General features: G+C 46.1%; 1 long non-coding RNA gene across 2 annotated transcripts in view; it reads left to right on the forward strand.

Moving 5' to 3' along the window:
* Positions 1-956: 956 nt before the first annotated feature.
* LOC122172270 (uncharacterized) overlaps positions 957-15,925 on the forward strand; it is a 29,606-nt gene continuing 14,637 nt past the window's right edge. Inside the window, exons 1-2 of one of the 2 annotated variants that reach the window (XR_010591847.1) lie at positions 957-1,331; positions 2,091-2,203. This is a non-coding gene — a long non-coding RNA (uncharacterized LOC122172270). The remainder of the gene's footprint in view (positions 1,332-2,090; positions 2,204-15,925) is intronic. The other variant, XR_006172411.2, reaches the window with a different exon arrangement.

Below are 15,925 nucleotides of genomic sequence, written 5' to 3' on the forward strand. Positions count from 1 at the left end.
CCTTCCTAAATTGATGAGGGGGTGTAGCAGCTTCTGCTTCCCTTGGGTCATCTCCTATTTGGGGCAAAGGCAGGAGAAGCTCTGTAAGGCTCTGGCTACACTGGGGAGCTTACAAAAAGTCCCACAGACCCTAACATTGTCTTTAAATGAACTGTCATTAAGCCAGTGGGAGCCCCAGTGAAGACAATTCTCTGGCAGCCAGACTTGTGTTGCTACCACTTTAGTTACTCCTACTGAACAGAAAGCCTACAGGAGGCAAGGGTAAAAAGGGATCCAGCCACCAGAACCTCATCAGCACTAGGATTCTCAATGGCTTTAGCACAGCTTCAGTGGAACCAGTTTTAGTTCAGTCCCATTACAGAGAGTTCCTGGGACGGGGTCTGTATTTTCCCAAAGTTCAGAGGGATCCATATTGGGCATTCTGGTTCAGGCTTTTCTCTAAGAGAAAATCAGTGGCACATCAGACTGTGTACAGAGGGTCTAGGTCACCAATTGGCAGCCTCACCCCAGGCCAGGCTGTCCCGATTCGAGGTAATGTTTATCAGGGATCACTTTTAAACACATATAATCTGACCCTGGATCCAAATCACCTAGTTCCACCTCTATAAAGATCTTGGATTTTAAACGTATTATATTTAATTCTGTTTAAAACAATTGTTTTGTTTCGGTGCTTTGACACTGACCCAGCAACATGAACTTCCCAGTGAAACCAAGCTACAAAAAGTCTGAATTTCGACTCATTTGGGCCTGCTTTTGTTATCCTTCCTGACATGGAGCAGTATTTTATGCCAGTGAAATCAATGGAACTATCCCTCATCATGAGCAATGGGATCAGGACATGTTGCTTTCCAAATACAAGAATAAAACCATCATCCAGTAAGAGCAGAGGCTGGGACAACGTCACGCCCTTTATCGGCATATAGTAAAACATCACTGAAAACAAAGCAGAACCTTCCAAGGTTTCCAGTGAAACTCTGAGATGCTGGCCAGATTTTGTACTGCTTCTGGATTAGCTGGTACATTAATTATTTTCTAAAAACATTCCCTGTGGGATTTTCAGCTTGCAAATGCTGCTGTCTGCCATGCTGTCAATATTAGTAGGGCATGCCTGGAGAGATTTCTTTGCCCTGCAGGTCCCCTATGGAGAGTGTGAAGAGGAATGCACAGCCTCAGATTGCACCAGCATTTCTGCTGCTCTCCCTGTAAAATTAGAGCTACCAGGAATCTTGGCATAAATCAAGCAGAAATGCTGGCATGGTAATCCTGCCGGCAAAACGTCTCAACCCCTACACTTCTGCTAAGACACTGCTGGGCACTGGACCCTGGAGGTGGTAAGAATACATTTTCCATACTAAAAGGCTCTGTTTATGCTGCTGAGATGTCCTGGGTCAGATTAAGTCATATAAAAAGAGAGCTTTGTGTATTCCATGCAGCACTAACCTATTCCGTCTGCTGCCAGAATACTGTATTGTCTAGTTAAGAAATGTCCTCGAGGGGTCTGATCTACCATTATGAGTAGAGTCCCATGCTGGTGGGGCAACAGCAGAGCTGGAAACATTAACTGATTTCAGAGAACAACAAATTGATGCTCATAACTGACAAGAGACTTCAACTAATCATCCTGACTGAAGGGCAATTTGGGCCAGCCATTGTTCTGTCTTATAGTGCATGAAAGCTAAGGGTTCTGAGGCTAAATGTAATCCCATGGAGAGTTTAGCTGTTGAACCCTTGCTTGTGTCAAATGGGCTGGACATGCAGGGGACTGACATGGCCGCCTTCTCTTCTAATTCTGTCCCTGGCCCTGCGCTCTCCCAGGAACGGGCCGTGAGCACTCTGCCTCAGCCCCACAGCCAGGTGGATGAGGGATTTCCAGGTGAGTGATGTCTTCTGTTTCCAGTTATGACATCTGAGAGGCTTCCCTCTGGAAGCCAGAGAGTAGGAGAGAGTGAAACGCCAGGAGGGGCTGAGTGGCAACTTTCTGAACAGTAGAGAGACAGGTAAAAAACCCAGCTACCAGGGATTTTAGGGTAGGCAGCTCTTGATCCTGCATCAGAGTTTTCTGGTTAATCAAACTTCTCCTATCTCTATAGTAAACACCAGAGAAAGTTATCTGGGCAGCGAGTCCTAGCAGAAGAGGATGAAGTTCCAAAATGCCCTTCTCATCACACAGCAGAACAGCTGATGGGCTCAAGTTACAGAACAGGTGAGTGAGAAGCCTATGGTTAGGAGAAGGAGTGCAGACAAGGAGGAGAAGGAAGAAGGAGAGGGACAGTGAAGTGACAAGGAGAGTAAAGGAGGCTAGGAGTATAATATTAGCAACAGCAGCTGCTGGCAACTGGCTTCTAGAAAAAGAGGGAGTAGGTGACACGTTCCTTCCCTGACATTCCATCTGGGACATAAGGAAAGAGATCCCAGGATGAAGAAAGCTTAGTTCAGCTTTGATGTCTGACTGTGGATGCTGTTAATGGATGGTATACCTACACTGTAACTTATCCAAGCCTTTAACATACACTTGACCATATTGAATAGAGGGAAAATACCTGTTATACTACCAGGCCACTTCCCAAGTGGCAGAGTAGATTGGTCCCTGTAGTATATTTTTTAATGTTTGCTGCAGTCTAGTTTTTACAGTGGCAAGCAATGGGGCCCCTATCACTAGTTTTTACAGTGGCAAGCAATGGGGCCCCTGGGAGACTCATCCACAGCCTTATACTTCACGCTACCAGGCAGCATCTCCTGGTATTCAGCTTAAATGTTTCCTTATTTAACTTCACATCATTATACTCATTGTATCACCAAAGAATTTAATGCCCATGCCACTTAGTCATCACTTTGCCAAGCTGGACAGATTTCTCTCTTTCCCTCTAAATCAGTCCCTCTGGTTTTGCTCTCTTCAGAATTCCCTCATTTGTCACAATCTTTCTGGAAGGTCATGCCTAGTACTGAATTTAATATTCCATTTGAGGCCACACCAAAGTTGCATAGTGAAGGACTCATAGCCTCCCAATTCATGAAGGATGTTTCATAGATTCAGTTTCCAAGGCCAGAAGGAACCATTGTGATTATCTAGTCTGACTCCCTATAGGCCATAGAATCTCCCCAAAATAATTCCTTTTTGAAGTAGAGCAGATCTTTTAGAAAAATATCTAATCTTGATTGAAAAATTGCCAATAATGGGAAATCCACCAGAGCCCTTGGTAAGTTGTTCCAATGTTTCATTGGCAAGATGCATCTCATTTTATTAGTTTCTGCCCATGGTTCTCCCCTGGCTAGGCCCCTTGGATTGTTTGTTGCTTGGAGCTACAAAATGAAAATTAGTTATTGGGTGCTATATACTCAACTTTAACCCCTGGAATGCCAAGAGAAAGTACACATTCAGAAACCACATTCGTTTCCAAACGCACCAGTCATCTGAAGGCAGGTGATGGGCACAAAATAAAGGGTCAGAGAGACAGTATAGCCTAAGACCCAGATGAATCCACTTGCCCAGATGTAGAGAACCCCATGGGCAGATGTTCCCAAAGATTCCTCTAGGTTACTGGGTTCTCTCAGTTACACATTTTGCCCTTCAACTTTGCCCATTAGGGACATAATTCAGTAATCTCTTCTTATACTGAATAGCATTTACTCACACCAGTATCCCTATTGACTTCAAAGGGACTACTCACATGTGTGAATGCTACCAAATATGAGTAGGTAAAGTCAGACTTCAACAGCTTGACAAACCTTTCTTTCTTTCTTTCTTTCTTTCTTTTATGCATGAGAGAGAAATCAGCTCTTGCAGCAGGTAGGTTTGCTGAGGTACTAGCACACTGTTTAGGCAGTGTATGGAGAACTGAATAATTGGATTTGGCTTTGTAGACTGGAAGCCTCTGAATGAAAATGTCTTTCTGCAGCCCAGGGGCATTTTGTGAAATTCTGGTGATATTAGTGGGAATGATGCTTTGGTGCATCCGTAAATACACACCACTCTCTCTTGTTGATACTGTTTAAAAGCCTCTGCAGTGCAAATGGTGCAGCAGCTTTGGGTGCAGCACATTAGCCGCATCTATTTTAAACCTTCTCCCAGTGATGTTCCTTTATGGCCATTATGGACCAATGTTTTCTCAAGATCAGTTACCTTTCCATCAGCACTTACCAGCTGACGCACAGCCTGAGTCCAGAAATAGTGTGTTGATGCAAAGTGACTCTTGTCCTCCATGTATGGCAGCAAATCACAAACTGAGGAGAAATTAATTTTCCATTCCCCTCTCATTAATGTTTCACTTTGATCCTGATAATCCATCATGCTTTATGAGATCCTCCATTCAATGGCACTACCAGCTCAGCACAGCAAAACACATGGGACTAGTGTGAATTTTCTAAAGATGACATTTACCATAAAATACCTTGACTGAGATTTTTAGCTAAAGTTAGTGAAACTACAATGTTTATATTTTCCAAGTTAAAAATTAGAATGAATTTCTTCTAAAACAATCACATTCTGAAAAATAAAAGAGCCTACATTTTTCCAAGCAGATTTCAAGATCATTTAAAAGTTAAGTCACATATCTGCCAGTTCATCAACTCCAGATGGTCACTGAAACTTTATCCAAAGTTAATATAAATTAAATTGTTTTAAAATATATTCCGCAAACTGTAATCAGTATCTTTTGTATTCAACTAATTAAATAAATATACTCCTGAAATTAGAACTATTTCCTCACTAGGAATTTTTACAGATTCACAACAGCAACACATACAGAACACTCCAAGATTAACACTCCCTGGGAACAAAACGTCCTTATTATTTGGAATTATCAGGCATAGTGAGACATTTACAGCCTCCCACAAACAGGAACAATGGTACCATTCAGGACTGAGATCTGGCTGTCAAATATTGTCACCAGTGTCTAAATAGATGTGAACTTCATCATTACCTTCTTTTTGCTATGTTTTTCCTTAGACAAAAAGCAAACCTGTACATTCCAAGAGGATTAGTCTTATTTTAGATTCAGGGGAAACAACAAAGCAAGAAAAAACGTGTATAAAGTCTCTGTGAGAGAGTACAGTGTGTGTGACTCACTCTGTTATAGCAGCCATCTTAAACAGACTCAGTGGGTAGTGTCCCTACAGACCGGCTAGTGTGTCTACTTTATACTTAAAGTGAAGTTCATAGAAAATAGCCTTATAGTTAAACAGCTAAACACACCACACATCACAACAAGTTCAGTAGCAGCCCTACAAATTTCACAGCTATAGATGAAAGCTAAATCTAATGTAATTTGGTATGAAAGGTATGGAAAACATGTCTTACGATAAGAAGCTAAAGAAACATAATCCATTTAGGTGATAAAAGAGAAGTTTAAGGGTCTAGTTGACCATGGTTTATAAGTACCTACATAGGAAGATGATATCTGACACTCTTTAATCTAACAGACACTAAGGTATAATCCACTGACAGCAAGTTGAAGTCATCAAAGTGTACACTGGAAATAAGATGCACATTTTTAACAGTGAATGTAATTAACCATCAAACAGACTATCAAGGGAAGTGGTAAATTCTCCCGTTACTTGGAGTCCAGCACTAATACAAGTAAGGGGTATTTTTATAATACAATTTGACTTGTATTTTGAGTAATTGGCCTGGTATCACTTGAACAAATACATTAGCAATGCTTGGTGGCAATATCCTTCTCACTACAGTAAGCGGGCATGGGTGGGGGGGCTCCACGTTAAAAAAAATTATTAAAGTGGAGCATGATTCAGAAGAGGCTGGGAACTCCTGAATTAGAGCAGATTGTTTAGAACAACAGCCAATATTGATTTAAAAGTTGCACTGATGAAGAATCCACCATGACCCTTGTTCGCAGAGACTGCCGACTTGATCATGTCCCCTTCAGAATCTAGCTAGACAAGGAGGAGGTGGCACCAGCCACACTCTAACTTTTAGCCCAGCAGTTAGAGCACTCACTGGGGATGTGGGGGACCATGTTCAGTTACCCCCTTGCCAGAAAGGGAGAAAGGATTCGAACAGGGGTCACCCACATCTCTGAGGTGAGTGCTCAAACCACTGAGCTGTAGGGCACTCTGACATGGGAGCTCCCTCAACCCCCCCTGTTGATGTGATTCCACTGTGGATAAATGATGGAAGCATCACTGGGGCAGCGAAGGGGGAAATAACTCTGTAGCCTGGTGATTAGGGCCCCCAATAGGAGGTGGGGGACCAACAGGCCAGTCCGTTGCTCCACCGACTCTTTAATTGTTTATCCCCAGTGGAACTGCTTCAACAGGAGAGATTGCTATCTCATAGCTCCGTGGTTAGCACATGCTCGTGTGAGCCCCTGTTCCAATCCTTTCTCTCCTTCAGCAGAGGAGGGAATTGAACTTGGGTTTCCTAGACACCAGGTGAGCCTGCTAACCATGAGTCAAATGTTATAAAGTGGGTTCCACCTCCAGATGTTTTGTGTGGAGCTAGGCCCCTCCCTAGCTTAGTCTCACAGCCTAAGCTACCTGACTCCAAGAGAATCATTCTCATTTGCGAATCACTAGCAGACATTGGCACCTCCCTGCAGCCTGGCCTTCCTGAGAGGCGGGGCTTAGATTGCCATTCAGAACAACCACACTAGGCAGGGAGCTACCTAGGCTAGCCAATAGGAGATGCCGATGAGAAGGATGTGTGTTAAGGCCAGGGCCGGCTCTGGCTTTTTGCCGCCCTGGGCAAAAAAGCCTCCCGCCGCTCCCCTTCCCCGCCCCCGGCAGGGAGCGCTGCGGGGAGGGCGGAGAGCCTGGCCAGGGCCCCGCTCTCCCCGACCGGCCGGAGCGCCAGGGGAGGGCAGCGAGCCCGCCACGGCTCCGCTCTCCCCGACCGGCCGGAGCGCCGGGGGAGGGCGGCGAGCCCGCCGCGGCTCCACTCTCCCCTGCGGCCGGAGCGCCGGGGGAAGGGCGGAGAGTCCGGCCGGGGCCCTGCTCTCCCCGGCCGGCCGGAGCGCCAGTGGAGGGTGGCGAGCCCGGCCGCGGCCCCGCTCTCCCCGGGTGAGCACCGCCCCCCTCCAGGTGCCACCCCAAGCACATGCTTGGAGGGCTGGTGCCTGGAGCCGGCCCTGGCTAAGGCACCCTGTCTCTCCTCACACATTGCATAGGGAACCCAGGCTCCTAACTCAGGCTTTGTGAATTGCAGTGCTTTCCTGTGATTTTCTAGGTGCCTAAAAGTTAGGTGCTGCAATGCTGAGTGTCACATCCGAAGAAGTGGGCTGTAGTCCACGAAAGCTTATGCTCTAATAAATTTGTTAGTCTCTAAGGTGCCACAAGTACTCCTGTTCTTCTTTTTGCGAACACTAACTAAAGCCATTGCAAAAGGCCTTACGTATCTGTTAGAGAAACTGCAGACTCAGGGTGCAACATCTCTTTGCACTTCCACTGCTCACTGAAGACCACCAACCAAGGGATTAAAAGTGCAGACTAATCTAGCCTTTGACCAACATAGCAGATCCTTATGGGGATATCACCACCCAGCACAAGTCAACATTTTATACAGGGAAACATTTGCTTGATGAAGACAACGGTCTGCATGAGGTGGCTTAGGGCAGAAAGAAGGGGGAGCACAAACCCATAACATCTATCTAGCTTCAGGGTTCTGAACTCCCACCCAGCACTGTCCCATCTGAGCACCTTCCACATAAAATCAATTAGAAATAGTGAAGTCCTTCATGAACTTGATAGTGTTAGGTTCTTCTCTCTTCACGGAATGAAAACTCTGCTTGTGCTAGGGTTATGATTTTCTTTGGCTGGTTGGTTGGATAGTGTTCTGGGGGAGATTTTTTTGAGGGGGGGTCAGGTTTTTGTGGAGAAGAAAGGTGTTAGGGTTGAGAGTGTAATTTTTGTTATGGTGGAAAAGCTTCGTCAAAGAAGGCTTTGTGACCTTCAGCAACATCTGGTTCTCATTGGAAGCCCTGTTGAGGGTTCACGAGTTATTCCAAACCTACATCTTGGAAATGGTCAAAAATGTTGCTGAGTGCATTTTTGGTGCTGCTGCTGCTGTTGTTATAGTGCATCACATCAAAAGGCACTTGATTACTATTATTTATGTGATAGCTGTCTCGATGGTGCAATTACTAGGGTCATTCAGCTAATAACAAATAGGTTGGTGATTTGAGCCTACCCAAGGATGGTATTATCTTAGGTTTTTTTAAACAAACAGACTTGTACATCAGCCATTATGCATTTAAAACTAAAAATGCTCCAGCACTGACTGGCGAAAGTAAATAAGGAAATGTTATTTACTCCTCATAACACAAGAACTAGGGATCACCAAATGAAATTAATAGGCAGCAGGTTTAAAACAAACAAAAGGAAGTACACCTCTACCCCAATATAATGCGACCCGATATAACACGAATTTGGATATAATGTGGTAAAGCAACGCTCCGGGGGCGGGGCAGGGCTGCACGCTCCGGTGGATCAAAGCAAGTTCGATATAACGCGGTTTCACCTATAACGCGGTAAGATTTTTTGGCTCCCGAGGACAGTGTTATATCAGGGTAGAGGTGTATTTCTTTACACAATGTACAGTGAACCAGTGGAATGCCTTGCCAGAGGATGTTGTGAAGGCCAAGATTATAACAGGATTCAAAAAAGAACTAGATAAATTCATGGAGGATAGGTCCATCAATGGCTATTAGCCAGGATGGGCAGGGATGGTATCCCAAGCCTCTGTTTGCCAGAAGCTGAGAATGGAAGACAGGGGATGGATCACTTGATCCTGTTCTGTTCATTCCTTCTGGGGCACCTGGGATTGGCCACTGTCAGAAGACAGGATACTGGACTAAATGGACCTTTGGCCTGACGCAGTATTGCTGTTCTTGTGTTCTTATGTTCTTATGACTATCTTATTGCCCCATTGGGGGTGTTGGGAAGCTAGGTCCCCAGGGACCCCAAAGAACTGAGCAGCGTCTCCTTAGCATGTAGGCAGCTAGGATCAGGCATTATGAATGGGGAGTCTGGTGCACCCAGAAAACCCTGGATTTAGTCAATGAAATGCTCCTTCGTTGAGAATTTAATAACAGAATAAGATTAAAGCGATGCTGGAGAAGTGCAGCCAGCAATGGCTGATACTGCACGATGCATCCCTGATAACATGTACTTAGTGTCCAGGTAAGAGTTGGCATTGTGGGTGTCTACAGGCAGTATCATGATATAAAAGGATTCAAGCTGACCCAGAGATTGGTTTTTGAGGCACCTCACTAAAATGTGACATAATTATCACATTAGAAAGTAGTCAGCACCCACTCTATGCAGCCCTCTTCATACTAGAAGTATTCTTTCCTCCTGGATAAGTGACGCTGTCGAGCCCTTATGAGTGTCTCATCACTAATACAGTCTTATATTTCTGCCTTAAAAATAGCCCTCAATACAAATTCTCCTGATACTAAGCCCATGAAACAATTCTTCTGGTCACCCTACATCCATTCCTGTTACAATTTCCTGCATCCTCCTCCCACCTTCCTGTCACCGGTACCTGTATCCTCCCTCCCACCTTCCTGTCACTGTTACTCACGTCCTTCCTCCTAACTCCCACCTTCCTGTCACCATTACCCTCATTCTCCCTCCGACCTCCCCACCTCCGTCACATTACCTGTATCCTCCATCTAACGCCACACCTTCCTGTCACAGTTATTCGCGTCGTCCCTCCTAGCCCCCACCTTCCTGTCACCGTTAACTGCATCCTTCCTCCAACCACTATCTTCCTGTCACTGTTATCTGCATTCTCCCTCCCACCCCCAACCTTCCTCTCACTATTACCTGTATCCTCCCTCCTACCTCCCACCTTCCTGTCACCGTTTTCTGCATCCTCTCTCCTTACCCCCACCTTCCTGTCACTGTTACCTGCATCCTCCCTCCCGCCTTCCTGTCACTGTAACCTGCATCCTAGCTCCCCACCGCTCAACTTTCCTGTCATAATTACTCACATACTCACTTCCAACCCCCACCTTCCTGTCACCATTACCTGGCTCCTCTGTTCTCACTCCCCAATGTCTACCTGTTATTGTTAATTTCTCCCCTTACCGTCTAAGCTCTTTAAGGCAGGGACTGTTTCTCACTCTGTTTGTACAGCACCTAGTGCTGTGGGTTCCAAATTCTGATTGGCCTTTGGGGTGCTACTGGGGTGCTTTCCAGGACATAGTAAAATGGTCTGACCCCCGGTCTGACAGCCTCTGTGCTGTTGAGGAGGATGAAAGTCTCAGTGAAGGAGAACATCCAACTAGAGCAGAGGGAAATGATCCCATAATTGGGACTTTCCTTCCTGAAGATGTTGTGGTATCCTCTCACACTGAAGTATCCTCTCTGGGGGAGGGAACTTCTAGATACTTCTCGAGACATCTAGATAAACTTATGTGTAGTGCTGGGGAGGAGCTGGTGGCCATAGTACATGTAGGTACCAATCACAAAGCGAGGAATAGGAGAGAGGTCCTGGAGGCCAAATTTAGGCTTCTAGGTAAGAGACTGAAGTCAAGGACCTCCATGGTAGCATTCTCGGAAATGCTTCCAGTTCAACACGCAGGGCCAGTTAGACAGGTAGAACTGCAGAGTCTCAATACATCGATGAGACGATGGTGTAGGGAGGAGGGGTTTAGATTTATTAGGAACTGGGGAAAGGGGGAGCCAATACAGGAAGGATGAGCTCCATCTAAACCAAAATGGAACCAGATTGCTGGCACTTAAAATTAAAAAGTTTGTAGAGCAGTTTTTAAACTAAGGGCTGGGGGAAATAAGTGCTCAGGCCAACCAGTGCGATGGCTCTGGTGGGTGGGGGTGAGGCCTGGGGCGAAAGGGCTGGGGCCAGGGGCTAGCCTCCCCGAAGTGGGGGGTCCACACGCCACCCATGATGGAGCCTCTTTGTAGGATGCCCTTTGGAAGAGTGTCCAGAAGGGGCTGAAGAGAAGGATTTCCTCTATTATATGAACTCATTGGTGAATCTAATGTAAACTGCATTGCTAATCATTCCCTAGCTGTAAATGTCTTGGGATTGGTTTCAGTGCACCTGGCTGTGGCTGTCGCCTCCCTGCTTGGTCTCACAAAGCATGCTGCAAGCACATCTTCCTCTCCAGCATTTTTGTGTGGGAGGGAAGAACAGGGAAGAGTCTAGTGGGCTGGAGACTTGGGCTAGATCCACAAAAGCACTTAACTGCCTCATTAGGTGCCTGGAGCCTGGGCTGCAACCCAAGCCTGAATGTCTACACTGCAATTTCCCATCTCCACAGCCTGAGCCCATGAGCTGACATGGGCCAGCCATGGGTGTTTAATTGCTGAGGAGACATACCCTAGGGGTAAAGGGCTTCTGTTGTCCACTGGGGCCTTCCTGTCCTGGTTACTAAATGGCCTTTGCATTTATATCTCTTCCTTTGCCTTCTAACTTTGTCTCTCCATTCTCATCCAGTTTCCCAATGGACTTGAATCTTATATTTGGTTGGGTTTGGTGACATGTGTATCAGGGATTTTTCCCTTGTGTGCACTAGATTTTTACATAGTTTCTGTATGAATTAAAACTAGCTCCTTTTCCTGATGCTTCTGTCCTTCCCAAGACAGAGTCAGCTCCATAGATCTCTGTTGCCAATCCCTGGCATTTCACATCTGGCATAATGGAGATATCCAGGTTCCATCTTACTGAGATGCTGTGACTTTGAGGAGACCTCTGGGAACCCAGAGTGTTACACTGAGAGTTATAGACTCTTGGTTCGATGTGTTAGCTGATGTAGCCCTCAGCACCAGAGTCTGAGAGGGTGTGTGTGTACCCAAAGACCATCCTCCCATTCAGTGTCTCTGGGCTGAGGTGGCCTTTTCTAGCCCTATCTATAAAATCTCTGGCTTTACCCCCAGGCCCTGTAGGGAAATGTCCTGTTTCACAAAGAAACTGAGATATGTTAAATTAGTTAAGACTTAAGGCCACAGCCTACCCTCAATCTCTGTGCCAAACTCCCATTGATTCAGTCTCTAGCCCACAGACCTTAATGTGTCCCTCTTCACAGAATGAGTTGGAGGTCCGTGCACTCACCACTCTGAGAGCAGAATTAGGGGACGGGGAAAGGAAAAGAAAGCTAAAACCTTGCTGTCAATCTTTCTGACCACAAGATGTCACTATCTAAAGATGAGTGTTTCTCAACACCCGGTCCAGGGACCAGCGCCAGTCCTTGAGATCTCCCTGACACAGTTTAGGAAGGCAGCAAGCTGGTCCCTGGTATCAAAAATACTGAGAAACACTGGTCTTGATAATAGTCTTATCGTAGTGCAGAGGACTGGACTATATGACCTATCGAGGTTCCTTTCAGCCCTACATTTCTATTATTTCTATGATCAGCTGTCACAAATATTTGGGTAGCTCTTCTCTCCTTGAAGTGAATACACAGCTCTCAGTTTTGTGAGCACATGGAAGAGAGCATGGATAGAGTCCTCACCAGATTCTGCACTGACAGTGGGTGTCATTCCTTTGACTTCAAAGGGGTCACTCCTGATTTACAGTTAGGGGAGTGCGAGCACAACCAGGCCTGTTGCTAATTTACACCATCATTTCAGCTGGGGAAGGAACTGTTAACTTGTAAATCTTTCTGAGATAAGAATAGAATCTGCCATTTTAGGGCATGACACAGTTGCCAACATCTTGACATCATGGTACATTTCAGTGTGATACAGGAGGCAATCTAGCCCCTGCGGAATGTCTTCCATGTTTATTAGGAGAACAGTGTCACCAGCATAAGCAGACATGAGCCAGCTCAGGACTCTTGTAAGGGACAGTTATTTTTAGCCCTCAAGCCAGCCCTTTGCAGAGTCTGAGAACACAGGCCAGACCCCGCTTCAAGCAGGCCACCATCCAAGCCCCTCCAAGCACAGCGACCTCCCCTCATCATTGTTCAGCCATTCCCAACATGCTCCTTTTTGCACAGACCTGATCATGGCTTTGTAAAGCAAGTTAAGAATGGTACAAGCATTGTTGATAACGAGTCTGCAGTGGAGCCCCAAGGAAGCACAGTGCCCTGCCCCAACCAGCCAGAAGGGAGCAAAGCAGGCCCTGATTTGGCTTCCTTTCTATGTGTATGGCTAGCAGGGTTAGGAGATGTGCTGGTGAGCTGAGTCCTCCCACTGCTGCAGGAGTTAGAGGCTAGTATATAAGTCTGTAAATTTGCATGGAAGTCAAAGTCTCAAGTCCACAAGACTTTGCTTGTGCTGCAGGCAAATGCGGATTGATTATATCTGCCCAGCTCTGAGCTCAGGAATTCTTAGCTACTTTTTTGCTCCCTTTGTTGCATCACAACAAAACCTCTGGAATTACAATATAACTAGTGGCCCTGGCCATATTATTTAATGTATTTGGAACACAATGTAAATGTTGGTCACATTCTGGAACTAAACTATCCCAAAAAATTGAAATGGAAAAGATCTGCTAGGTCAGCTAGTCCCTCCTCCTGCCACCATTGTACTTTTGCTAGCACTTTGTCCATTTTTCATTCAAATAGCCCAAGTCCGTCCAGCATTTCTCCTGGGAGACTATTGCATAATCTGATATAGCGCCACTTATATGGAACCCACAAAGAAAAAGAGAGCTAAGCACTGGACCATCTGCCGAATTCCCCACAGGAACCTGGCTTTGAGAAACAGTAAGCACAGGCACAAGCATTAGAAACCATTTAAAATAATTATTTATAGGCCCTGTAAAAAAGTCCTTTAGCTGCTGCCATGGAGTGAAAATTACAGATGCAGGCATTATTATACTGACACATGAAGAGAAGGGAGTTACCTTACAAGTGGAGAACCAGTGTTGACAGGGCCAATTCAATCAGGTTGGATGTGGTATTTCACTAGGAGGGTGGTGAAGCACTGGAATGGGTTACCTAGGGAGGCGGTGGAATTTAACACCATTAATTTGGGCTTTGAATATAGGGACTGGGAGTGGCTGGCTCACTACAAAAGCAACTTTGCCTCTCTTGGGCCTTGGCTACCCTTGGAACTTCACAGCGCTGCCGCGGCAGCACTGCCGCAACAGCGCTGTGAAGCGCGACTGTAGAGAGAGCTCTCGCAGCACTGTATGTACTCCACCTCTCCGAGGGGAATAGCTTGCAGTGCTGCGAGGGAGCGTGCAGCGCTACAGGCTCTGATTACACTGGCACTTTACAGCGCTGTACTCGCTGCACTTGGGGGGGGGGCGTTTTCACACTCCTGAGTGCAGCAAGTTGCAGCGCTGTACAGCGCCAGGGTAGCCAAGGCCTTGGTATTGACACCTCCTCCTCAATTATTTGGAGTGGACCATAGAATCATAGAATATTAGGGCTGGAAGAGACCTCAGGAGGTCATCTAGTCCAATCCTGTGCTCAAAGCAGGACCAACACCAACTAAATCATCCCAGCCAGGGCTTTGTCAAGCTGGGCCTTAAAAACCAATAAGGATGGAGATTCCACCACCTCCCTAGATAACCCATTCCAGTGCTTCACCACCCACAGGTGATAGGATGGTTTTGTCTTTTGTCAGTTTCTTAGGTGAGTTCATTGGAGAGCATAGTGATTGGTTTCATTCACATATTAGGGGAGTTAATACACTGGATGAAGTACACCACATGTTGTGATAGGCATGTATAGGGTCCATGGCTCTCTCACCAACAGAAGTTGGTCCAATAAAATATATTACCTCACCCACCTTGTCTGTCTAATAACCTGGGACCAACACAGCTACAACTACACTGATTTGTTAAAGTCATTTTGATATTACCTAAATTTTTCAGAGCTGTCCTTTGGCAGGACATTTCAAAACTGTGATTTTCATCCCAAATTGGGATGAAAGGAAGTTTCAAAGTGTTGGAATTTCCTGCAGAATGGAAATTCTGTGTTTTGACCAGCCCTAGTAGAGCCCATGGGGTAGGGGAGAGGGAGAGTGATGGCTCTCAGCTTCCAGGATCCACACTACGCAGACCAACATCTGTCCCTGGAGATCACTAGGAAGCCAGTGGTGTTCCTTGGCAGCAGAGGTATTTATTCCCAGCAGTCACAACCTGCACCAGCTGAAGTTTGGAGTGGTTTATAGGTGTTGCCCTTGTAGAGTACATTACAACATAGGTGCTGGAACCAGGGGTGAAGGGGTGCTGCCGCACCCCCGTCTTATAAATAAAATAAATAAATAAATAATGGAGATATCCTATCTCCTAGAACTGGAAGGGACCTTGAAAGGTCATCAAGTCCAGCCCCCTGCCTTCACTAGCAGAACTAAGTACTGATTTTGCCCCAGATCCCCAGGTGGCCCCCTCAAGGATTGAACTCACATCCCTGGGTTTAGCAGGCCAATGCTCAAACCACTGAGCTATCCCTCCCCCCCCCAAAAAAGGTCACTGAGTCCAGCCCCCTGCCTTCACTAGCAGGACCAAGTACTGATTTTGCCCTAGATTCTTCAGTGGCCCCCTCAAGGATTGAACTCACAACCCTGGGTTTAGCAGGCCAATATTCAAACCACTGAGCTATCCCTCCCCCTATCCCTCTTGAAGTGGTTTCCATTATATAGAGGGTTCACAGTTTGGTTCAATGGCTCTCAGCTCCCCACTATAAAAATTGTTCCAGCCCCCCTGCATTACCCCATAAAATCATTAAAGGCATAGAAGGTCTAGGACTAGCAAACCTCAACTGCAGGGAGACATTCAGTGATATAACAAAGCCACTCTGACTCCCAACCAAGGAACTAGAGTGCAGAAGCAGCTGTGATGGCACTCATGGATTTTATGGGCTGCCAGTGAAGCAGGCTCTCTAAAGCAGTGGTTCTCAAACTTTTGTACTGGTGACCCCTTTCACATAGCAAGCCACTGAGTACGTCCCCCCTTGTAAATTAAAAACACTTTTTTATATATTTAACACCATTATAAATGCTGGAGGCAAAGTGGGGTTTAGGGTGGAGGCTGACAGCTCGCAACCCCCCA

Source organism: Chrysemys picta, chromosome 12, assembly GCF_011386835.1.
Source record: "Chrysemys picta bellii isolate R12L10 chromosome 12, ASM1138683v2, whole genome shotgun sequence".
Classification (NCBI taxonomy): domain Eukaryota; kingdom Metazoa; phylum Chordata; order Testudines; family Emydidae; genus Chrysemys; species Chrysemys picta.